Source organism: Lissotriton helveticus, chromosome 5_1 (genome assembly GCF_964261635.1).
Source record: "Lissotriton helveticus chromosome 5_1, aLisHel1.1, whole genome shotgun sequence".
NCBI classification, from domain to species: Eukaryota; Metazoa; Chordata; class Amphibia; order Caudata; family Salamandridae; genus Lissotriton; species Lissotriton helveticus.
The window spans coordinates 792,895,574-792,920,812 of NC_136065.1; the positions used below are offsets into that span (position 1 = coordinate 792,895,574).

Below are 25,239 nucleotides of genomic sequence, written 5' to 3' on the forward strand. Positions count from 1 at the left end.
GGCCACGAATGACCGCCTTGAACGCGTCCCACACTGTAGCCACCGTGGACGCCGAACCCTCATTTTCTACAAAATAGTTCTCAATATCTTTTCTAATTTCTTCAGTGAAAGCAGTGTCCGTGAGTGCATGGGGGGGCAGTCGCCAGGAAAACGCTCTTTTGGGGACCCTGGGTATCCTCAATTCCAACATGCAGGGGGCATGGTCAGAGAGAGATCTGGCCTGTATGGTCGTGCCCAACGTCCACGATGCCACAGCAGGCGACACCAGCCAATAATCCAGGCGGGACCAGGCTGCATGATGGCTTGTTATGCATGTCCCCACAGCTTCTATTGGATGTCTCGCCCTCCACACGTCCGATAAATGCCCCTCCTCCATCACATCCAGAATCGACTGTCGAGCATTCGTGTGTGTAGGCCTGCCCGCACCTCTGCGGTCTAAATCATCATGAAGTGTAACATTAGAATCGCCCCCTAAGACAATGTGCGAGCAATCTAACAGCATGATCCTGGCCCAGACAGTTCTAAAAAACTCCGGATCATCCACATTTGGGCCATATATGGCCGCAAGTATCAGTGGTTTGCCCTGTAGTGATCCATGCGCAATTACATATCTGCCCTCTCCATCTAAGATAACGTCATGTTCTTGCCAGTCCAGGCCTCTGCGGATGAGTATTGCTACACCCCTAGCATAGTTGGAATAAATCGCAGAATACACCTGTGACCATCTCGAGTGTTTCAATCTAGTCGAAGGAGTGGAGTTAACCTGAGTCTCCTGCAAATAACATATGTCGACATTATGTCTTGCAAGCATACCATGCATCAATCTGGCTTTCTTATGGTCCCCCAAGCCTCTAATGTTCCAAGTCCACAGCTTAACACCCCCCATGTCGCATTACATTTAGAACAACAAGTGCCAGCCCAATATTCGCTCCAGCTCTTACAAACGCCCCGGCCCAATTTGAGTATAGCAATATTGCATGTGATACATCCATCCGACAGTATCCTCTATAGCACCAACTTCGAACAATCAGCAAACATTCCAACCCCCCCGCCACCCCCCTCCCTCACCAACCCCCCAATCAGGTTGTGACCAAGCCCAATGACAGAAACCCATATCTTGTCGACAAACTCTAAACACGAACAGTGGGAGACACCCCGTGGGGCGTGGTGCTCCAGGCTTACACCCCCCGTTTACACAGGGTGGCTACATTCAAGTCAGATACTCCATGACCTAAACGGTCATCCCAACATAGGGCCGTCTCACGACCCATCAGCAGACCATAAGAGATATTGAGCGCACCAGCAGTTTCACCCATGGAACAGGGCAATAACCCTGATCTCATCCCCATCTCTAGGTAAGTGACGTGGAACAATAGAATGCGCGGGGGGACTTGATCAGATAAGCAAGATATGAGGGAAGGAACTAGATAGTGCCACAAATCAATCATCTGCAAAATATTAATCATTATCACTAAGCCGGTCAGAGTCATTGTCTAGCCTAGGCGACTTGCGCCGTGCCCCAGGACCGCTAATGTGCTTTGCAAACTTAAGAGCGGATTTCGCATCAGTAAAGAAGTGTGTGGTGTGTTCATGGACTACCTTCAGTTTAGACGGATACAAGAGTGCATATTGGATACCAGCTTGCATCAGTATTTTCTTGGCTGGCAGGAACTCTTTTCGAGCCGCTTGCACCAGGGGGGTAAAGTCAGGGTAAAAGGAGATGTTGTTCCCTTTATGCGTGATCCCACCTTTCTCTCTGGCGAGGCGTAGGATAAGGTCCCTGTCTTGAAAATTCAGCAGTTTAGCAAGAATGGGACGGGGCGGTGTGCCCGGTGGCGGTACCTTCCCAAGAGATCTGTGCGCTCTTTCAACCGTGAATACCTGGGAGAGGTGCGGGTCGAAGAGTTCATGCAGGAGGTCTGCCACAAACACCTCCATCTTGCCAGTGTTCGTCGACTCAGGAATTCCCGTGATGCGAATATTCGATCTTCTGGAGCGCGCCTCCAAATCATCAGCCTTGGCACGGAGGGATTCCAGTTCCTTTTCGATATTGGTGATGTGTTGTTTAGTTTGTTGTTGGAATTCGCAGCACTCAGTTTGCCTGTTTTCTAAGCAGTCCAGTCTCGTTTCATGGGCATCCACTTTGGTTTTAACTGACTCCAATTGTGAGGACATCGCATCTAATTTAGTATCAATACTTTTCAGGCTCGACCGGACCTCCATCATCAGTGCCCCAAAGTCCACGTCCGCAGTGGCACCTTGCGACAGGGACTCGTTCGCGTCTTGATCTGCCCCATTTTGCTTGTTAAGACGCTTCTGTTCAAAATTAATCTTAGGCTGCCTCGCATAATTTTTCCCCATCTTAAATCTAACAGTGTGGCGCGTGAGATGCCGCACAGCTGAGAGGGCCTCGTGATATCACGCACCGCGACAAACAGGGCAGCCTACCAGCTCCAGATGCCCACAGGGGTGTCGCGCCTACAGCACAGCCAGGCGCCTGTCCACAGCACCTCACGGGCAGACAGGGGGGAGGCAAGCCGCCGTCCAGAGCCAGGCGAGTGCACCTAGATTCCGAGATGTCGGTTACAGCCGGACACCTGCGCGCCAGAATAGTTCAAAGGCCGTAATTAATGAAGTGCAGAGCAGGCACACCTCGCCAGGCAGCAGGATGGCACAGGAATGCGGGCACTGCTTTAGATCGGATGAACACTCAGCTTGTGCGCGGGTGCAAACCAGTAATCAGGAGTGATACGTGTCCGTTTAGGGGACTGCGCCTGGGGGACAATTAATTGCACGGGTCCGCTGTACACCCAACCACCGCCAGGCAGCGGGAGCAGACCCAGTCCTCAGCAGCCGACAAGCGCACGAGCAAAATGGCGGGCTTGTCTCAGGCGCGATCCCTCCGTCAGTCCCGGGAGCCCAGCGACAGGAGTCAAGGATCGGCTGGGAGACTGTGGGCGCCGATCCTCGCAGCAGCACCGCACAGCAGCAACTCACCGGCGGCTCCCAAAAGGACAACGCACAGTCCTCGGGGCCCACACTCCGCCTCTTCCAGGGTCTCGGAGGCCCTCCGATCACCGGCCTGCAGTAGGGAACGGCGTCCGGCGTGGGCCCCGCAGCAGCGGGTCTTCTGCGTCGCACAGCCCGCCCAGATCTCAAGAGGCCGTAGCTGTGCCTGCCGGTGTTCAGTGCGCCCAAAACTTGGAACGGAGGAGTAGCTCTGCCTCCGCTAACGATTTTCGGTGAGAACCAGGCACCATCAGGTCATGGAGAAGGATAGTGAAGGATTTCAAGTTGTAGCCGGCGGAGCACACTCACAGAGCGGCCATTTCGCTGCCCGGTTGGCCACGCCCCCAATCAAGCCTATAACTTAACATTGGCTTGTCGCAAAACGCAACTCAGGACTACAAACCCAATTAGAGATTTGCATGGTAGGGATTATTTCTAGGATATCTTAGATGTCTCCTAGGCTCTCATAATAAACACATAATAAAAAGAATTCATACATCCATAAATATGAATATATATTCATATTCTAGATACACAGAGGGCATTTGGGTCCACACTGTAAATGAAACTCAGACCAATGGCAATCTGCTTCCATCCATGACACCGAACTGCATGGCGAAATGGTTCAGTGTACATCAGTCATTGTCTACTTTGCCCGGTGAATGATGGCTTTTTCTGAACATGTTTGTACATCTACCTGAAAATGAGTATCCTTCAGTATCAGGCTGGTTGGCCAGTCAGTATTCAACAACTTTTATTCGATTATCATTTTGAATAATCATAAAAAGTACATGTTTAAAAAGTTTCAAGTACAAAGTTTTAAAAAACATCAGAGTCATAGAGAAATTGAATCGTTATAGGTGAACAAGGGGAAACGCATTTTAAAACAGTGGGAACTTTTCTTGTAGTTCATAGCAATACTGATTTAGTTAGGGATATTACGACGCGTTGTTATAACTGATTTAAGAAAAGTCGCTATGCATTTGGCTTCGTATGGCGAATTTAAAGATTGTAAACAGAAAAGTGCTGGGTAGGATTGTCTAAGTCCACTGGAGCGAAGAATCGGGATGATCCACGACTTCCTTGCTAGTTTGTAATATTTACAAAAAAGGATGACATGAATCGTGGTTTGTGTCGAGACTCCGTCACAGGGACACCTCGTCAAGTTGTGAGACCAGTTCTGCATCTCCGGAAAGGATACCAGCCGAAAAAATACATCGAAGCGTAGTCTTGTAAGTAGGTACTTTTCGTGGTTGGATAAAAAGTATGTCAAATAGGGCTGAATAGTTTTTCCGGTCTGCTGTACACATATTTTTTCATTTTGCGGTTTGATGATCTCTACCTGATTGCGGAGGCCTCTCAAATGACCCAAGCACATATGCTTTAGTTTTTTCCTGGAAATATCTTCAACTGAAGACGGTTCGTCGAAGTAGTGGTCACATTCCAGGTCTTTAAAGAAATTACATATGTAATTTAGCCACGGGATTTTTCGCCAGTTTGTCAGGCCTAGACAGTCAGTAATAAGGGAGCGGGTTAAATGGCTTTCAGGATTGCACCATATCCGATGCCACAATAGAATGGGCTGGCATCGTATGGTGTCAATGATATAGTCCATACCAAGCTCCCGATGTGAGGCAAATATCGGAGAGCTTTGAGGGAGGGCTAAAGTATAATTTATAAAAGCATTTTCGGTGACCTGGAGCTGGTCAATGCGTCCATGACCCCAGATTCCGGCTCCATAGGTGGCCACACTGTGGCATTTTGCATAATATATAGTTAAAAGTTCAGATGGTGCAGGTTTCCCCATTTTCCTCGAGAAGGAGGTTAGTGCCGACGTTGCTCGTCGAAAATGTAGGTTTCTGGCTTCAATTGCCTTTTGCCAGTTCATTGCATCGTCCACTAGGATGCCCAGGTATGGATATACCGGGGTTTTTTCTAGTCTGCTGTTGTTAACCATTATGGGTTTGGAGATTTTAGTCCTAGGGCCAATTGTCATTGTGAATGTTTTCTTGATATTGATTTTGAGATCAAGTGAGTCCATGAATGTTATATATTTATTGAGTTGTAGCTGAAGTTGATTTAGGGTCCGTGCTAAAATCACTGAGTCATCAGCATACAGGAGAGTGGGTATCGGCCGGCGATTTATCTGTGGAAGGTCCTGGCTACCTTCCAACATTGCCTGTTCAAGCCCATTCGTATATAGGTTGAACAGGAAGGGGGCCAGTACGCATCCCTGTCTTACTCCCTTCGTTATTTGAAAGGGTCGTGACAGTTCACCACTGGTGCCAAAACGAACTCGACCTTCGGCAGTTGAGTAAAGTTCTCTTAGGAAGGTTAGTATCGGAGGGTCCACACCAAGGTCTGATAGTAGTTGCCAGAGCTTCGCGTGCTGGACACAATCGAATGCCGCGCTTAGATCGACATAAACAAGGAAGATGTTTCCTCCTTTAGCGCGTGCATATTTTCCAGCCAGGAGGACAAGGTTGAGGGCCTGCTCCACAGTCCCAAGCCCCTTCTGGAAGCCATATTGCAGGTCGGTTATGATGTTGTTCTCCCGGGCCCAGGATTGCAGTCGGTCCAGGAGTAGTCGACCTGCGATCTTACCCATGGAGTCCAGAAGGGAGATTGGTCTGTAGCATGCGGGGTCATTTCGGTCTCCTTTTTTAAAAATGGGTAATAAGATTGAGGTAGACCAAGATTGAAAGAGACCAGTTGAAGCTACTGCTGACATGACCCGTGTGATTATTTTTGACCAAAAGTCTACGTCATGGAGGAACAGGTCCATTGGGACCCCGTCGGGGCCTGGGGCCTTACCGATCTTTGAGGCCTTGATTGCTTTTATAATTTCGTTAAGGGAGAAACGTATGTTGATCGGGTAGATGTCGTTTTGCTCCGGACGAAGATCGTTAGATGGTTTGTTTAGTGGTACATCAGACGAGGTACCAAAGATCTTAGAAAAATGGAGGACCCAGTCGTCCTCCGTTATTGCCACGTCAAGGTGGTCGGGGTCGGTACTGTTAGCCATAAATGGTGATCTTACGATTTCCCAGAATGTAGTGCTATCTTTCCTGTGGGCACTATCATGTAGACGCAGCCAGAGGTCTCGTTTGATCTGCTTTTTCCGATCTTGCCGAGCGGAGTTATAGTTCTTCCTCAGTTGAGAGATTTCATTGGAGTCTCTCATGGGCTTGTGCAGGGCTTCTTTTAAGGCTGTGAGTGCTTTTCGGCAGGTGGTATCAAACCATCTCGTAGTCGGGAGCTTGGTCTTATTTTTTAAGTTGACAAATAACTCGTCCCTTATTGTTTCCTGGATATTTTGGAAGCATCTGACAATCGTTTCCGGCGGCGCCTCTGGAGACATACATTTGGATAGCCAATGGTGGGTTTTTTCATGGATCCTCCCTGTCATCTCTTCGGGGTCGATCTTTGCCCATTTAATTGTGTACCCGTTCAGTTTCTTCATGGACAATTGGTGTTGATCAAGGGAACTGAGCTTTACCGGATGTGCTCCTGCTTGCATCGCGTGAATTGTCATGCTAAGCGGGTAGTGATCACTTATTGGGTTTGTCCCAACCTCGTAGTTCGTTAGTTGACCTTTGAGTGAATTTGATGCTATTATATAGTCAATAGTTGTGAGACAGCCTCGCCCATGAAAAGTAGGGACGTAGTCATGCTGTGGATCGACTAATTCATTTACGAAGTCCAAATCTAAGGAGAAGAGGGTTTCGTTGAGCTTGTTCCCGCATAGTGAATGTGCAAAGTGGGGGATAGGGTTACCGAATTCATTCTGGAGACCACAATTACCATTTTTATGCTTCGAGCACAAGGAGGAATTGAAGTCACCACCCCAGATATAGTAAGTTAGAGACATTTTATTATCATGTTGCAGAGAAGTTAGAAATGCGACTATCTCAACTAAGTTTGACCAACATTCCAGGGTGCCTGAGTTGTTGTAATAGTTTATGAGTATAAGTTTATTTTCTTTGGGTGCTACTATCTGCGTGACTTGGATAATTTGGAAAGTGGGTGACTCCTTTAGTAGTTTAGCCTTGAGGGGAAGGGTATTAGCGATATAGATTATGAGTCCCCCTTTTGATCTGCCCATATTTCCAGATACTGCCTGGGTGAAAATAGTTTTGTATCCCGCAAGATGTAGTGGGGTTGTGCACCAGGTTTCTTGCAGACACAGAATATGATGTTGCTTTACTGTGTCAAGCCACGAAGACAATGTTATTTTAGAGGTCAAACCTGCGATGTTCCAATATGCAATTGAAAGACCCAGTTTTGCAGTAGTCGTTGGAGTGTGTGATGAAGTTGTCAAGGTATTAGCGTACATAGTTCCCGGTATTTCATGCGGGGTAGCCTGGTGATGCTCGACTGGAGCCCTAGGGGCTACAGTTGGCTGGTGACACAAACCGGAGATAGTTTCGCCTTTTCGTGTAAACGTTGTTAGGGTGACTTTTGTCGGGACGCCCTTGTTAGCAGTTGGCGTTCTCTGTGAAGAGTTAATATTGTATTCAGGGGAGGGCTCTAAGGGTGTTGGGTATTGTGCTGGGTTTACTGGTTGGGGTGTGGTGGTGGATTTCGCGTGGCTGGTTTCCTCCCTGAGTGGTCAATCGACCATCTCTAAACAGTCAAAACGGTTTTGGGTGGGGAGGCCCTGCCAACCTTCATAGGATTGATAGGGTCTTTCTTGCCAATATTGCCTCGGCCGATCTCGCGGCCCGTTTCTACCTCCATGTCCATAGGTGTACTCCATGTGATCCCATGGCTCTTGATTCCATGGTTCTTTGGGGATCTGGTGCCAAGACCAGGGCGGAGTATTACGGTTCTGTCTCGCTGGGGGGTAGAAAAACGAGAGATGACGGGCGTCGATCCCCCCCTTTTTTTCAAGAGATGGCCAGGCACAGATATAATCCACTGTAGAGGGATCTCTGCATGTTACTATGATACAGTCTCCGCGGATTGTTTTCGTAGTTTTGCCTACCCAGGCTACCCTGCGGACTGTGGAGATCCCTCCCGAGAGGTGGGATTCTAGTGGTCTATTGATACTTAGCCACTGCATGACCTTGTTCTTAAGTGACCATGCAGTTTCAGGAGTATCATCTGTTTTCTCTGGTACACCTGTAAGTACTATTGTATAGGGGGTAGCTCCTGGGGGCAAATGGACTGGGCGTCTGGTTGTTGGTGATTTTTCCGTGTTGTTCTTGGAAGTCGGCTCGGAAACCGCTGGTTTCAGTGGGAGGGATACTGGCTCTTTTCCGGAATGGGCTTTGATTGTGTTGTTAGTTATCACTGTTCCTGGAGTCTCTAGGGTGCCTGGAACTGTGCTTTGCGGTTGGTAATTTGAGGCAGCCGGAGTATTACTCCGTTGTTGTTGGGGCGTTAGGGATGGCAAATTTTGATTTACGGTGTTTTGATTATTGCTTTTTTGGGGTATGGTAGATAGGTTTGGACCGTTTGCTGCTTTGCGTGGTTGCGCTCGGGATTGAATTTTGGGTAGCTGAGGTGGATTTCGCTGGCCCTTTACTTCTATGCGCGTGTTGGTATCCAAAAGTGTAGCAGAAATTATATTCAACTGAGCTTCTACGTTTCTGATACTAAGTTGGATAGGTTTCAGATGTTGGAATAAGAGGTCTTTTATTGTCGTCAGAACTTGTGAGGTGACTTTACATGTTCTGCAAGAATTTTCTGGAGCCTCAGTTGGGGTTTTCATGAGTGGTAAATTAGTTACAGGGGGGGGTAATGTATTGTGTTGGGTTGTGGAAAGTGTATGGGTTGAAGCATAATCTGGACAAGAGGCAGTGGTATCAGAATGTCCAGGTAGTGTTGTACTATTTTGTTTTGGGATGGCTCCTTCCCTTGCACCTTGAGAGTAGAGATTTGCGTTAGCACTGATTTCCCCCTGTGTTTGGCAGATCTCCAAATCAGGGGTTGCTTCCAGGTCCTCTGAAGTTAGTGAAGGGTCTGACTCAGATTGCGTTACAGACAGATCCACTACAGATGGCACTGTGTTTGTGTCAGGAACTGACAGAGTCACAGGGAGGGAACAGTTTTGTGAACTGAGATAGATTGGAGAGGTAGCATTTGCTATAGCACCCAAGGAGGAACGTTTTGCGTTAGCGTTCATGAGGTCTAAAGACACTCTTTTCTCCATCAGGGCAATGCTCTGGTTTATTGCCTCGTGGGTCCGTGTGATAAATAGGTCAATGGGACCCGTGATTTGAGCAACCTCTTGTGCATGTTTGGATTTGATCTTTGAGGTACTCCTAGTTTTCGCTGGCATGACTTTAACTGTTGACTACAATTTCACTGGTAAAAGGGGGGTGGCCTGGTCCGGTCTCTGCCGGTCACTAACGGGCAACAACGGGCCCGCCCTTGGCCCGGGCTTCGCCCCGGGCTGCGACCCGCGCGCGTCCCGCGATGCGCGTTGAAGGGCTTGCTTAAGACACTGAGAGTTGGAAAGGGGGCGTGGCACTGGGAGGGGGCGCGGCTCACGCGGGAAGAGGAAACAGCTGATGGACTTGACGCTGTTCCTCGCAGTCCCGGGGCCGCGCCTCTCACCTCCTCTGCGGCCTCGCGTTGGCTTCCTCCTCCCTCTGATGGACGGTAAAAAAGTTTTTGGGTTGCTACTCCTGTAGCGCTGGTCTGGCAACAGCTAGGGCGTTTTCACAAAGAAACCTCAAGGCGAGCGGCTCCCGCGAAGCGGGGGCCGCGAGAGGTTATAGACGCCTTGATGGGGGCGGGCACTGGGAGGGGGCGCGGCTCACGCGGGAAGAGGAAACAGCTGATGGACTTGACGCTGTTCCTCGCAGTCCCGGGGCCGCGCCTCTCACCTCCTCTGCGGCCTCGCGTTGGCTTCCTCCTCCCTCTGATGGACGGTAAAAAAGTTTTTGGGTTGCTACTCCTGTAGCGCTGGTCTGGCAACAGCTAGGGCGTTTTCACAAAGAAACCTCAAGGCGAGCGGCTCCCGCGAAGCGGGGGCCGCGAGAGGTTATAGACGCCTTGATGGGGGCGGGCACTGGGAGGGGGCGCGGCTCACGCGGGAAGAGCAAACAGCTGATGGACTTGACGCTGTTCCTCGCAGTCCCGGGGCCGCGCCTCTCACCTCCTCTGCGGCCTCGCGTTGGCTTCCTCCTCCCTCTGATGGACGGTAAAAAAGTTTTTGGGTTGCTACTCCTGTAGCGCTGGTCTGGCAACAGCTAGGGCGTTTTCACAAAGAAACCTCAAGGCGAGCGGCCAGTCATTTCATTGTGTATTTTCTCCATTTATAAATTCCTTTTCATTTCTTTGCTTTTCCTCTTTTTATTTTAATGTTTAAGAGAATAATACAACTATACAGGCAGTGCTAACAGGTTGCTTGCTGCTAATTTCATGTGCAGTGTTCCATATTCCACTCAGCCATTTCTCTAAACCAGGAGATTACTAAGGAATGCAGTTGTCCATTTGCATTGCTCTACCATTCCAAGTTAGCCAACACATTAGATGTAAATATGGCGGTCATGCTTGATCTTTTAAACAATGATAACTATTTACAATACCTTAGCAAGACAGACACCTGCTGCTGTTTAGCTTTGGTATTGCAAACATATGACCGCCATGTATAGCAGGCAGCAGGTTTTTTTTTCTAAATATATTCTTTATTTATTTATCTTGCATATGTTGAGAGTGTTTGTGTTTCATTGTGGTTGTGCCAGAGAATGAATGGAAGGATGAATGAGTGGATTGATGAATGGATGCATGAGTGCAAAGATGAGTGGCAGTGCATACATACATTTTATAACTATCAGTGACAGAAAAGGCGCTTACATTCATAAGTCAGACCTATTGGCATTACCAATGCTTGCTGTAATAGCTGGCAGGTAGTTATTGTAGCGGAGTCACTTGGTGGAGAGTGAATATTAATTGAATATCATTTTGCTTCTTTAACAAGAAGTGGCAATGTAAAACCCAGGTGTTATGGTGAGTCAGATAGTCTTGTGCTTATTTAGTGCATCTTCTATCCATTGCACTTGAAGTGTGGCTGCTGGCGTTTTGCATTTTCAATGCTGAACACAACTGGATAATTGTGTTGATTTGGTTGTTTAAAGTCCAATTGAATGTTTACCTTTTGATAGGGGCTCATTTGAAAAGGTGGAAAATGTTCTCTATATTGGCATTGTATTTCACCATCATCCACCTTCAATTTGTGCTTTCTCCTGTTGGGTTAGGATGTTGCAGTTCATTGACTCCACAGTATAAACACACATCTCAACACAAAACTACTTCCTTCCACATAGTACTGATGCAGCACATCACTGCAACCAAAAGATTACTCCTTGCCACTTTTCTCTTTACCAGTGTTTGTAAATTGAGTTGGCTCTGACAAAGCCAATAGCTGTGACTGGCCAACTAAGTGTATTTTCTATACCTCCAAGACTGAAGTGCATGTTGCATGAGCCCCAACGTAGCAGCCATCCTGAAAGTGTAAAATGTAAATTCAGCTATTTTTTTATAATCCTCATCCAACCACAGACCGCTTTGCCAGAAAGTGAGATGTCGAGACCCAAACTCGATACCAAGAGAAGTAGGCATTTGAACTGGAGGGGCCCGGGAGACAATGCCCGCCTACCTATATGTGACAATCCCACAAAAGGTTGCATACCCATTTCCTGGAAAAGGGATGGTCTCACTCTCTTGTAATGGAGGACCACCAATGACTGTTGGTCATGGTCTGTACAAGATGGTAACTTGATCACCCAACCCAGTCCGAGAGTATCCAATGAGGCATAATCATAGGAACAAAGATGATGTTTTAAGCTCGGAAACGTGACCAACATATACCATATATCCCCAAAAGTTAACCCCAAAGTAACTAACGCCGGGACCAATTACGCAAACCCTCCCATATTACTTTCCTCTTAATATTCTGTAGTCTGCCCAGATCTATCTTAGAGATCTTATAGAGTGAGGATAACCCATCTGAATGAGTTGGGGGTGTGACCTCTACCCATCTCCTACAAATCTCTCGCCTAGCTAAAAGAATTTACTAAAAGAGGAACCCCCTTGCGGGGCCTGAAACTTTGCTGGTTATGCCGAAGAAGATTAGGGTAAGAGAGATTTTGACTGGAATCCCCATGATGTCAGCTAGGGTTGCCACAATGCTCTCCCAAAATTCTGTTATCCCTGGGCACTCTTTAAACATGTGTATATCTGTGGTGTTTGCCAAATCACATTTCCTGCACCTAACTGGGGGACCATTTGCTATTTTCGAAAGTCTAGCTGCAGATAAGTAGGCCCTATGTATTGTAAAATAGTGGTTCCTCCGCAGCCAGGGAGGTTTCACAGTAGAAAACAGTGTCTGGAAGGAAGTCTGCCACACCTCCTCCCAGCACACATCTGGCATGGAGTCTCCCCACAATTCCTCTGCCAATCCATCAATGGTTTCAACTAGGGACCAATAGAAAAAAGAGACTTCTTTCCCCCCAACAGGCCTAAAAACCAATTGATCCTCCAAGGTGTTTCCTATACCTATCGGTTTTTAAGATTCTGTGACCAGCTCAGCAACTGTACATACTTGAACCTGCACATATCATTCTCTAGCGTGTTGTGAAAAAACTCCCAAGGTAGCAGGGACCCTTCCGAGGCCAGATCTCTCTATACTATTAACCCTGCTGTTTTAAGTGGGATTGCTAGTTTATACTTCAAGCATCCCGGGGCTCCCGGAGAGTCCCAAAGAGAAGCTAGGCTAGAGTAATAATTAAGCCCAGTACACTGCTTAATTCTGAGCCACATTCATGCTGCGGCTTAAAGGACCTTCAACCTTATTTTCTTGAAGTACTTTTGATACCTGAATTTGAAAAGGACACCCTCAAGTGGTAATCCCGCCCCCTTCAACATCACAGAGAACATAGTACCTCTTTCAGAATCATCTGGGGATTTTAACAACATCCTAGAATACGATAATTGAAAGGCCCGGGCATAGTACTGAAGGTCGGGGAGCGTGAAACCGCCATTCTCCCTTCTGCGCCTTAGCTTTTTCCACGCTATTCTTGTAGATTTATATGCACAGGCAAATGAGTTTCTAGCTTGTTGTAATTTATCTATTGCCTGTTTTTCAAAATGTAAGAGAATGGTGTTAAAAAGAAAAGTGATTTTCGGTAGTATAACCATTTTAATCAGGTTAATTCTACCAAAAATAGTCAGAGGGAGAAGTGCCCAAGATTTCATGAGCTTCTGGCAATCTCTAGTAATATTTGCGATATTAGTCCCTGCTATTTTGTCTATGTCTTGTACAATCCTAACACCTAAATATCTCATGTCACCCTTGGTCTGGTACCCACTCCCTGGCAAATTCCATGCCAAAATCTCTGTTTTCCCTGCATTCACCTCATAGCCAGAAACCCGACCAAAGTCTTGTGCCAATCTAATGACTTGGGGGAAAGACACCTCCAACTCTGATGACAAGATCAAAATATCATCTGCATACAGGGCACTCTCACGCTCCAAACTTGAATGACGTGATACTCAGTTCATCTCTCAGACACTGAGCAAAAGGCTCAATATACAAATCAAAAAGGAGCTGGGAGAGTGGGCAGCCCGGTCTGGTTCCCTTTGTGATCTTAAGAGAGTTACCCAGTTTCCCATTCACTAGGAGTCTTGCAGTAGGATCTTGATATATAAGCTATATAGCACAGCAACATTTTTCTCCTAAGTTAAACCTTTCCATTGCTCCTGTTAAGTATATCCAGTTGACCCTGTCAAAACCTTTAGTGGCATCAAATGTAATTGCTGCCAAGGGTAAAGAAAAGGGTGAGGCCAGGTCGATTGCACCTATAAAATCATGAGTTAAGTCAGATAGGTTTCTACCCCTTACAAACCCCTTTTGATCTATGTGTAGCATACTACCTGCTACTGCTCCCAGCCTATCTGCCAGAATCCTTGTGAATATTTTATAATCTGTGTTGAGGAGGGAAATAGTTCTGTAGGCCCCACAGCTTGCCGGATTCTTTCCTGCTTTCAGAATTAGTGAGATAGTAGCTTGACCCCAAGAGACAGGGGGTCTGATGCCCTCAGATAGTATATTATTAAAGAGTTCCGTCGTAGTAGGTATTATTACCTCTCCCAGAGATCCATACAATTCTGCTGGGAGTGCACCGGGCCCAGCTGCCTTAATCCCCTTGCAGGCGGCAATGGCCTTCCTAACCTCCTGCTGGGATACATCCTGCTCCTGATTAACGCGTTGAGGGGAGATTAGGGGGGTTGATATGCATTTCCTAACCAATCCTGCGCATAGGCTTTATCCACCTCATTATCTTCCTTATATAATGCCTGGAAAAAGGCGAAGAAAGCCTCTCCAATTTCTTCATCCGTGGATATTTTATTTAATGCCATTTATAAAGCGCGTGCAATTACCCTTAGGCGTCTCGGCGCTGAAATTGCATTAAAGTCTCACCCTAGACAGAAAAAGCAGGAAAGTGAATTACTGATTAAAAAGCCATGTCTTCAGTTTTTTTCTAAACTGAAGAAGAGTAGAACTAGTTCTTATATAGATGGGTAGGGTGTTCCAAAGTCTGGGGGCCGCGATTAAAAAGCGGCGATCACCCCAGGAAACTGTACGGCTACGTTGAACCACTAGCTGGTTAGAAGATGTGGATCTGAGCTTTCTCACAGGATTGTACGGAATCAGTTGTTTTTTAAAGAATCGAGGTCCTAAATCCTGAAGTGATTTAAAAACAGTGCACAGAGATTTAAATTTGACCCTATTGTGAATGGACAGCCAGTGGTATTTTTTAAGCGTGTCCGAGATGGGTGCAAATCTGGGTTTTTTTGCAAGTACGCGGGCAGCAGCATTTTGAACGGTCTGTAATTTTTTGATGACTCTGTTCTGGGCATTAAGCAACAGACCGTTACAGTAATCTAATGAAGACAACACTAGCGAGGAGACTAGTGTTTTTGCTGCTGATTCAGGTAGGTAGGGTATGATTTTCCTTACAATACGTAACTTAAAGTGAGCATTAGCAGCCACTTTATTCGCATGGGCCATGAAGTTGAGCTGGTTGTCAAAGGTGACACCTAAGTTTCTAACTTTGACCGAGGGGCAAGGAGGTGTACCCATGGCCGCTGGCCACCAGGTTGCCGACCAGGCTGGGGAGAGCTTACCGAAGATAACCACCTCTGTTTTATCAGAGTTGAGCTTCAGGCAATTTCTTGCCATCCACTCACTAATTGCAGTCATCCCATCTTGGAAACTCTCCGCCATCTTCTGTCCATCACCCTTTATGGCCAGAACCAGCTGGGTGTCGTCAGCGTATGAGGTCAGGCCCATCCCGTAGGCTTTGATGACACTAGCAAGGTCCGACACGTATATATTAAATAGTGTCGGACTCAGGGATGAGCCTTGTGGGACCCCACACGGCAACGACAAGTCGGCAGATTGAAAGGGGCCCAGGGTAACCGCCTGGGTTCTATTGGCCAGAAAGGAGGCCAGAAGATCTCTAGCAGTAAGCTGAATGCCCATCCTCTCGACACGGTCGACCAAGATCTTGTGGTCGACCGTGTCGAAGGCAGCAGACAAATCAAGGAGGACTAATACAGCAGTACCTCCTTGGTCACGGATGACTCTTATGTCGTCGGCTGCTTTAATGAGAGCGGTTTCCGTGCCGTGATGTTTGCGGAAGCCGAACTGTGTATCATCCAGCAAATGATTGTTCTCTATATAAGCTGACAACTGCTGGTTCATGGCCTTTTCTATAACCTTCGCTAGGAAAGGGAGACTTGCAATCGGGCGATAATTTTTTAGTTCGCTTTTGTCTAACCCCGGTTTTTTAAGCAGAGGTTTGATTAGTGTGTTTTTCAGCGAGTCGGGGTAGGATCCGGATGCCAGAATAGTGCTACAGAGGGTGGTTATAATGGGGATGACTATATCTGGTACTGTGGCAAGTACAGAGGTAGGGCAGGGATCCAAAGCTGATCCAGCTTTAATCGTGTTAAAAATGCTTTTAACTTGATCGGTGGTAAGGGCATTGAAGGATGTCATAGTGGTGCTAGCCGGAGTCAATGAAGTGACCGGAGGAATAGTGACACTACTGTGGACCTGGTCAAGATTAAAAGCTTGATAAATATCATTGACTTTAGTGAAGAAAAAGTCTGACAAGGCATCGCATAAGGTTTGTGATGGGGGTGGATTAAGATCCGGGGCATTACCCGCAAGGGTTTTAGCAACGTGATAAAGCTCTTTGCTGGAATTTTTGGCAGATTCTATATGGCGAGTGTAGTAATCCTTTTTTGCTGTTATTATCATTGATTTATAAGTAGCCAGGGTTTTCTTATAATTGTCCTTGATTTCAGTATCATAAGTTCTACGCCATTGTCGTTCCTTATTCCTAGTAAGTTGTTTTTGGTCTTTTAGTTGTTTCGTATACCACTGAGCTTTAGGCCTATTTCTATTTTTAGAAATTGATTTGGTGGGTGCCAACTGAGTTGAAGCTTCCCCCAACCATTTTTGAAATTGATTAGTGGCAGTCGTTGGGTCAGTGGATAATTCTGGGGTTGTAGTGTTGAGAAGCAGCATTAAATCAGTGGGGTTAATGTCCTTCCACGCTTTGAATGTGCCCTTTATAGCAGGAGACATTTTTTTACTCTGCGGACCTTTGATGGTAAGTTTACTAATGATAACTGAATGGTCTGTCCAGGTCATTGGAAGAACAGAGGTGATGGACAGTCCTTCCACATTAGTGAAGATACCGTCCAGCGTATGGCCTGCCTGGTGAGTAGAAGTTGTAACCAACTGTCTAAGGCCCATCGTGTCTAGGTCTGATACGAGGGATATGGTATCCCTGTCACTGTGAAGCTCTAGATGAAAATTGAAATCACCCAATATCGTGGTGAATTCTTCTGCCGCTATAGATTCGGTGATATTGGTAAGATTTGTGAGAAACGCGGATCTAGTACCAGGGGGTCTGTATATCAATGTCCCCTTAAAATTATACGTGGGAGCCAGATTAATATCAAAATGCATGGCTTCGCATGCATTGATAGGGATAGGTGAACAGCGCGTTTTATATAAGTCTCTTGCTATGATGGCTATTCCACCTCCTTTACCTTTGGGCCTATCCTGCCGATAGGCACTATAGCCAGGGGGAACTGCTATAACATAGTCAGGGGCAGATGCTTCATCGGACCAAGTCTCTGTGATAAAAAGGATATCTAAGTTATGGTCATTAATTAGGTTAGCTATGTCCTGGCAGTGCTTACTCAAGGAACGCGCATTAACAAGTGCCATGGAAATATGTGTGTCATCCTCAATAGCTCGTGTTTTGATATGCAGCGTGGGGTTAACAAGCATAGATAGAGAGTTACAATGTAAACACCGTGTACCTGAAGCCAATGGAGTGAGCGATACATCAGCTTTAGTACATAGCGGAGCATAAGAAGGGCACAGCTCCATGAGTTTGTTGCGAGAGTAAATGGTGCGAGAAGCAGGGGTTGTGGCCCTGGGCCCGGTCCCGGCGCGGACGGGCGCAGACGGGCCTGCCTTTGGCGCGCCTTTGGCGCGCCGCCGGCGCGTCCGCTGCGCCCGCCCGCTGCGCGGACGGGCGGTGTTGTTGTTTTTATGCATAATTTGGGCGGGGTGTGAGGAGGGTGGGAGGGGCGCAGAGCTCTCGGCCAGCCTTCCCAAACTAAGATGGCGGCCAAGTTCTGTTCCAAGCTTCCCTGCGCCTGACTACAGCGGCGCTGAGGGAGGGCAGATCGAGTCTAGGTGAAGTAATCTCACCTCAGGGGACAATGTGCTAAAAACGGAGCTGTTTAAAATATGTACAGAGCATAAAACAAATTATTGTCACAATCGTTTTTCAGCTGTGTAAAATATACAAGAGGTGCAAGGGAGCACAGTAAGACCTCCGGCTTCCGCCTCAGAGGGAAACAAATAGCAATTAAACGCGTTAGCTGAGAAACGCGGTTTAAATACCCTGGGAGGGCGGGAGGGGCGCAGAGCTCTCGGCCAGCCTTCCGAAACTAAGATGGCGGCCAAGTTCTGTTCCAAGCTTCCCTGCGCCTGACTACAGCGGCGCTGAGGGAGGGCAGATCGAGTCTAGGTGAAGTAATCTCACCTCAGGGGACAATGTGCTAAAAACGGAGCTGTTTAAAATATGTACAGAGCATAAAACAAATTATTGTCACAATCGTTTTTCAGCTGTGTAAAATATACAAGAGGTGCAAGGGAGCACAGTAAGACCTCCGGCTTCCGCCTCAGAGGGAAACAAATAGCAATTAAACGCGTTAGCTGAGAAACGCGGTTTAAATACCCTGGGAGGGCGGGAGGGGCGCAGAGCTCTCGGCCAGCCTTCCCAAACTAAGATGGCGGCCAAGTTCTGTTCCAAGCTTCCCTGCGCCTGACTACAGCGGCGTTGAGGGAGGGCAGATCGAGTCTAGGTGAAGTAATCTCACCTCAGGGGACAATGTGCTAAAAACGGAGCTGTTTAAAATATGTACAGAGCATAAAACAAATTATTGTCACAATCGTTTTTCAGCTGTGTAAAATATACAAGAGGTGCAAGGGAGCACAGTAAGACCTCCGGCTTCCGCCTCAGAGGGAAACAAATAGCAATTGTCCTCACTATCAATCAATTTGAATAAAGTCCTTCCAAGCAAGGAGTTTACTGGCTCCCTCCCAATATTCAAAATGAGCCATCTTGCTGGCTTCCCATCTTTTCGTGATCCTGTACTGAATGATGGTATCGAGATGGTCTTTCAGGGTTTGTAGTTCTGATATAAGTTCCTGTCTTTTCTCTGTGTCTATTTCCCTATTCAACCTGACCTCGACTGCCTTCATAGCCCTCTATGTGTGTCATCTCTTCTCTGTATTGCCTATTCTTATGGCATACTCTATTTGTGACTATCCCCCTCACGAATGCCTTCCAGGTGTCCCAGACCGTTGAAATCTCTGCAGAGCCGATGTTCAACTTAAAAAACCATTCCGTTTCTTGAGACAGGTGTTTAACCTCCAAATTATCTAAAAGTAATATGCGGTCAACTATCCAATTCCGTGAATGTTCTCCCCCTGCCAGGCGTGAGTCCATCTAGACCGCTACATGATCAGACAGGTGAGGCGTCAGATAACCTATATTCCAAATCCTGCTCCTAGAATCATGACTAGCCAGGATATAATATATCCTTGATTTATGGCCATATTTGTTATTATAGTAAGATACACCTAATTGTGCACCCGACCTTTCCCTCCATACGTCGCACAGATCCGTCTGTATCATCATGGTTTGTAGATATATCTGTGATTTGGACAATACATTTGCTCTGCTATTAGGGGATTTATCTAACAAGGGGTCCAAAACTATGTTAAAATCACCTGCCAAAATCATAGGCTCTGGGAATTCCAACAGATTAGAAAAGATAGTTTTCAAAGAAGAGGGATCATCCTGATTGGGACCGTAATAGCCTATCACTGTGAGGAGGGAACCTTGAATTGATAGTTTTACAATAACTCACCTGCCTCCCGGATCGGTCATTGATTCCAGAATACGAGCATTAGCTTGCTTGTTAACCAGGATGGCTACTCCTCTAATATTGGCACTCTGATTAGTGCCAATTAGATGCTCCACCCATTTTAGTTTACTAAAAATCTCAACCAATTCTCCTCTTAAAAGGTGCATTTCTTGCAATGTGATAATCCGTTTAGTCGAATCCCTAAGATACTGCAAGATTTTCGCCCTCCTTGACTTTACTCGTATGTCATTAATGTTCCAAGATAAAAACTGAACAGCAGTCATGGCGGTCTAAACAACAGAGACTGAGATCTAAACAACAGGGACTTCAATGCACTAAAGTACCAGGCCCAGAACAAGGGTGAAAAATGCAAATATATGCGGCTAAAAGGCGAATGAGGACAATTTTAAATTCAGGTATTTTGAGCTGGTATTTTGTTAAATATGAAAAATACATTTCCAAGATTGCTAGCCAATATCTTGTCATGAGGTGTTGCATTATGTAATGTGATGGGCATCTTAAAAGTATAAAAAGCACTTCTAAGATGGATGGCCACACCCATTGGTTTTGGCAATGCTGGAACAATTTTGAAAGCATCCGGCATTGGCAAATCATCAAGCAGTGTGAGCGAGGCAGAAGGAGAATAAGAGGAAAGAAGGGGAAGGAAGAGAGTGCAACACCACACAGCAGCAGTTTTCTGTATCAGTAATAGTAAAAAATGACTGGGTAGTGTGAGACACAGGGGATTGAGTAAGCTTGCACTAGATTGGAGAAAGAGGGAGGGAGAAAAGTGCAACATCACAAATGACGGCCAAGCTGCAGAAAATAGATCCATGATGCCAGAAATGGAAGCATACATTCAATCAATCAAAAGTACAAGTGAACCTTTAAGGCTCCAGAAGGGGGACATGCACAGGAAGAGAGAGCAAAGCCATCGTGCCAGAAGCAGGAAAAGAAAATAGACAAGGAAGCCATCCAATTTAATGAGAAAACAAAGCCCACTCCAAGAAGTATTGATAACAATACTGCCTATGACTTTTTAAACTGATATGACACAGAGGCAATCTATCCTCTCAAAAAGTTAGCAAACTTAAACTTGAGCATTTATTACCTCATTCGGGTTGAGAATCCTAAAGCATACCCTAAGATGTCAGACTATTCCATCGTACCCTTATAGTAAACAATGAAAGCGAATGAAAGGTATGTGGAGAGACCACCATGTGGCAGGTCGTGACAGGACCCTTGGAGGCTAGCTAACGCCAGGCTGAAAATTATTTATTTATTTATTTATAGTATTTATAAAGCGCTCTGCAACCCTACGGGCATCCTGGCGCTGTGAAAGTGTAACTGAAACAAATGAGCATCATGGGCAGAATGGGGGGGTGATCAATTTACTTCTGGGGCAGTTAAACTTTAGGGAAGAGCCATGTCTTTACCTTTTTTTTTAAAAGAAATAACCCACTTACACACTCTCATAATGCTACAATGTTTATAAGCACATCCAAATTCACAATATGCTTCCTTTATATCCTGCTTCGCCTACTTGCCTAGCTTGGCAGTAAGGTGAGATTCAAGGTCGTTTATGGAGATTTCCATGTTAATAAGAGTTAGACCCGACATCCTTGGTGTGGTGTTCTCCGAAACATGTTGTCTTCCCCCTCCTGTTTGTATCAATTGTTTTAGTTGGCTCGATGAATCCCTTTACCATTGCTATCTAGTGCTTTAGTTCTTATGTAGTCTCCTTCAAGCATGGTAAAATTGGCCTACACCTAATTAGCAAATTTTATTTACTTGTACGTCCCTAGTAAATTGTACTGATTGTACCCAAAGCCTATCAATTAAATGCCAGTAGTGGGTATGCGGCACTCATTGAGCCACCCACTAAAGTAGCACTTTAACAACATGTCTCAGGTCTGCCATTGCAGCCTGTAGTGCAGTTTTAAACTGCATTTTCGACCTGGCAAAATAGACCTTTTGCCAGGCCTGAACCTTCATTTTTAATACTTATAAGTCATCCCTAAGGTAGGCCCTAAAGACTCATCAGCCAGGGTACATTGTATTTAAAAAGTAGGACATGTGTTTAAGAGTTTTTGCACTGCCAAGACATGTAAAACCCTTTTCACTGTGGTAAGACCTATCTCTACCATTAACTAATACTAGGTTACCTTATTACATCTAATAATTTCTAACTTTAGATTGGGAGTCGGTAGAGATATGCAGTTTGTAATGTAAAATCCCCCTTAATGGTAAACTCGGATTTGAAGTTAGAATTCTGAAAATGCCACTTGGTATTTTTATGTCTCAACCATTTGTGCATTCTGTCCTGGGCCACAGTCTGTGAATGGCTATTCTGTTGCAGTTTATGTATTGCTTCCAGTCAGTAACAAAAATGGGGCTTAAGTGTGGATAAGATATCCTGTCAGGTTGACTGGGAAGGAGCTTTACCCAGTCCCACTTACACTTCAAAAGTCTTTGCCTTCTGCACACAAAGGAACCTGACAACAGGTGTTCCCTTTGTCACCACCTGACAGTTAAGAGACTTTGGAGGGGGAGAACTTTACAGAACCAGATGTGGGGGTGGGGTAGAGAGAAGGCCCCAGTATAAATATTGGACCTCCAGAGCCACTCATCAGAACACTTCTGTACCTGTGGAAGATTCAGGAGGATGACTACATTACTGCTTGAAGGAAGATTTTACCTGCTTGCATTCATCCTAGTCTACCCATAGTGTCTCCAAGGGTCAGTTGTGAGGTACAGGAACCTAACACGTTTCAGAGGCCTCCCTGCAACTGCCCAACTGACCTTCTGCAACTGGTGCTGCTTGAGCCCTGCAACTAGAGTTGCTTGAGCCCTGCTACTGTCATTTGCTGGAGGGAGTCTTGATCCCCAAGAGGTCCCTCGCCAGGTCCTGGACCCTTGGCTGGCATTAGTGGGAGCTGCTCCTAATAGAAAAAGTGAAAATTGAGAGGTGTGTGCTCCTCGTGACTGCAAACAGGCTTGTTTGTGTGGAAACTCAGCTACCAGTGACCCCAGTAAATACGAAGCTCCAGTAAAAGTTGCACTTTGCACCGAGGACTGCCTGCATCTACTGGAAAGGCGAAGCCACAGCAACGACCGTTCAATACACCCGACTGCCTGTTCGTGCTACAGAGATGACCATTTACGCCACCTGACCTGCTCTTTGCGCTATAGCAACGACCGCCCATGATGCTCAGCCTTCTCCTTGTGACGTCCTCCAACCAAACAGAACTCTTTGCTCCGAACATTGGTCTGTGTATCCAGCCCATGGTTCATCACGGTCGTCCTGAACTTGACAACCTTCCTCCCTGGTCTAGCATGCAGCCGCGGGCCGTAGATGGAGTTACGGTGGGGCAGGGAGGCGGGGTGGGGTAGGGGCAGGGTGGAGGGTGCTAAAAACAGGCATATGGATCATTGCAGGTAAGTACACAATTTAATTAATAAAATGAAATTCGTAGCGCGCACAGCATTGCTTTTTGCCATGCAGTGCGCTACAAATTTAGTTTTATTAATTAAATTGTGTACTTACCTGCAATGATCCATATGCCTGTTTTTAGCACCCTCCACCCTGCCCCTCCCCCTCCCCGCCTCCCTGCCCCACCGTAACTCCCTCCACGGCCCGCGGCTGCTAGCATGAGCAGATGACCGTGACTTTAGGTCCTTTTTTAACGTAATATTTTACAATAGAATATATCTGGTGCTACTGATCATATTTGTGCAGTTTTGGTGACAAATAATGTATTCGAACGTACTCTATTTTTCTAAATTTGTGTGGGATGTTTCTTTTGTTGCCACTTTGCTGCAGTTTGTGTTCTACATAAATACTTTACACAGTCTCTAATTTAAGCCTGTCTAATGTTTGTGCCAAGCTACCAGAGCGTTAAGCACAGGTTAATGTAGTGACTTTTGTGATTCACTCTGACAAAGATTGTGGTTGTTGCCTGGCTTCCACCACCCTCAACCAATAACCTGATTTCTTAATTTAACCCATATCCAGAAACTGTTAGTGCGTGGACAGGGAGCGAATGGAGGGTGAACCACCACCACTAGGTGGAAGAAAAGGAAATGGGTAGGAGAACAATGGAATTACTCCAAAGATAAGGAAGCTGCTTAAGTAGGGGAAAAAACACATACATTGTTTGAGGTTGCGTCAGACAACTTAATATGCCACCTGATGACAGCACCCATCATCAGGTTTCTCTCCTCTAAATAGTTCAGAGGGCTTCTTAGAGACAAATGCAATCTACATAAAAATATGAACCGAACATAGATAACGCAGTGTACGCCATGTTCTAAAACTATTAATTCTTTTAATTCTCCTTTCTTTTGTTTGCAGACCTGCAGTAGCAGCTGATTTCCCCTGCACCATACCATTTGGCAGTGGAAGAGAGCCTTCATGCTGGAGTGTACATATAGTTTTTTAATGTGTAGTTGAATGTAGCATTGCATCCTTGATTTTTTTTGTAATCTTTATTTTAGTTACAAGCACGCAGGTTTTACATTTTAAAAACTGCATTGAGTATTCGAAACATGCAGATAGCGAATGCATATCTTTACATGCCTTATGATAAGCTGAATTAAAACTTTTTTTAATCTAGAAGGAGAATGTCAACTTTAGTTAAACATTTTCCAGCTAGCCCGTTGTTTCATAACGGAGTCCAGTATGACAAGTAATGGGCAGCATCATTCCCGTGCTTAAAAAAGGCAACCTCATTCTGAAAAAAAAGTAGCTGTCACAGTTTGATTCCTGGAAGGGATGTTGCTTGCCGTTCTCAAACCCTTGCTTGTATGTTTTTTACTTGAATTTGAATGTATTGATTTTTATTTATTGAATAAAATATTTTTTTAAATAAAATCCTGTGGTAATTATTTTGAACAATTTGATAGTGCCGCAGGACAGGCAGGGTTTACTGGGCACTGGTTCTTTCACTAGAGGCCTTTTAATACTGGTGTTGTGGGGCTTACCCATACTGTTGAACCCAAAACTGGGCATCAAGTTCTCCATTTTACTACTTGACCCTCAGAGCGAAGAAATTAAGCAGTTCGAAGCTTAGGGAGAGATGTGGGGTTTAGAGTCAAAACTAAAAAAAATATTTATCCCCAATATCCAGTTGGCGCCTAACCTTTGAAAAATAAGTACCACATCACACCCTGTACGTAACATTCGAGGCAACACACTATCCTAGGTGTTCTTGCATTCTGGATGGCGAGGGAGTACGGACTAGACTAGTAATTCTTACTATGCTCTGCCGATCCCCGTTGATCTATGTCACCATTTTTGGGGGCTCCGCAACTGTTCTATTAAAATGAATAAGTTATACATAAAGAAGAATAATTGAAAATGTGAAAGTGTTCTGTAAATAAATAAATAAGGAGAAATTTGAAATTGGAGGGTAAAATTAAGGATTTAATTAATCTTTGACTTTGTTGGAGCAGCCCAAATACCGCAAACTGCATATAGATAATGGGTGGTCTCAATTGAAGCACCAAAAAAAGAGCAAGCATTTGGAGAAAAAAGACAAATTGATATACTAGAGTTTAGCATATTTTTACTCCTTTAAGAATTAAAAAACAAATTAAGTAAAGCTCAAACCTTCCAAATAAAATTATAATTTTTCTGTATTTGATTGTGAAATAAATATTTGGATATTTGTTTGATGTATACTTTTTTCTGTATTTTTCTGTATTTTTTTCCTGGTTAAAATCATAAAAATTTCTAAGACAGGGAGT

General features: G+C 45.6%; 1 protein-coding gene across 9 annotated transcripts in view; it reads left to right on the forward strand.

Moving 5' to 3' along the window:
- Positions 1-24,358, forward strand: part of LOC144754917 (protransforming growth factor alpha-like) — a 1,071,904-nt gene extending 1,047,546 nt beyond the window's left edge. For all 9 annotated transcript variants that reach the window (XM_078643261.1, XM_078643269.1, XM_078643264.1 and 6 more), the window contains one exon: positions 23,846-24,358. The gene's annotated coding sequence lies outside the window, so the exon portion shown is untranslated. The remainder of the gene's footprint in view (positions 1-23,845) is intronic.
- Positions 24,359-25,239: the final 881 nt, after the last annotated feature.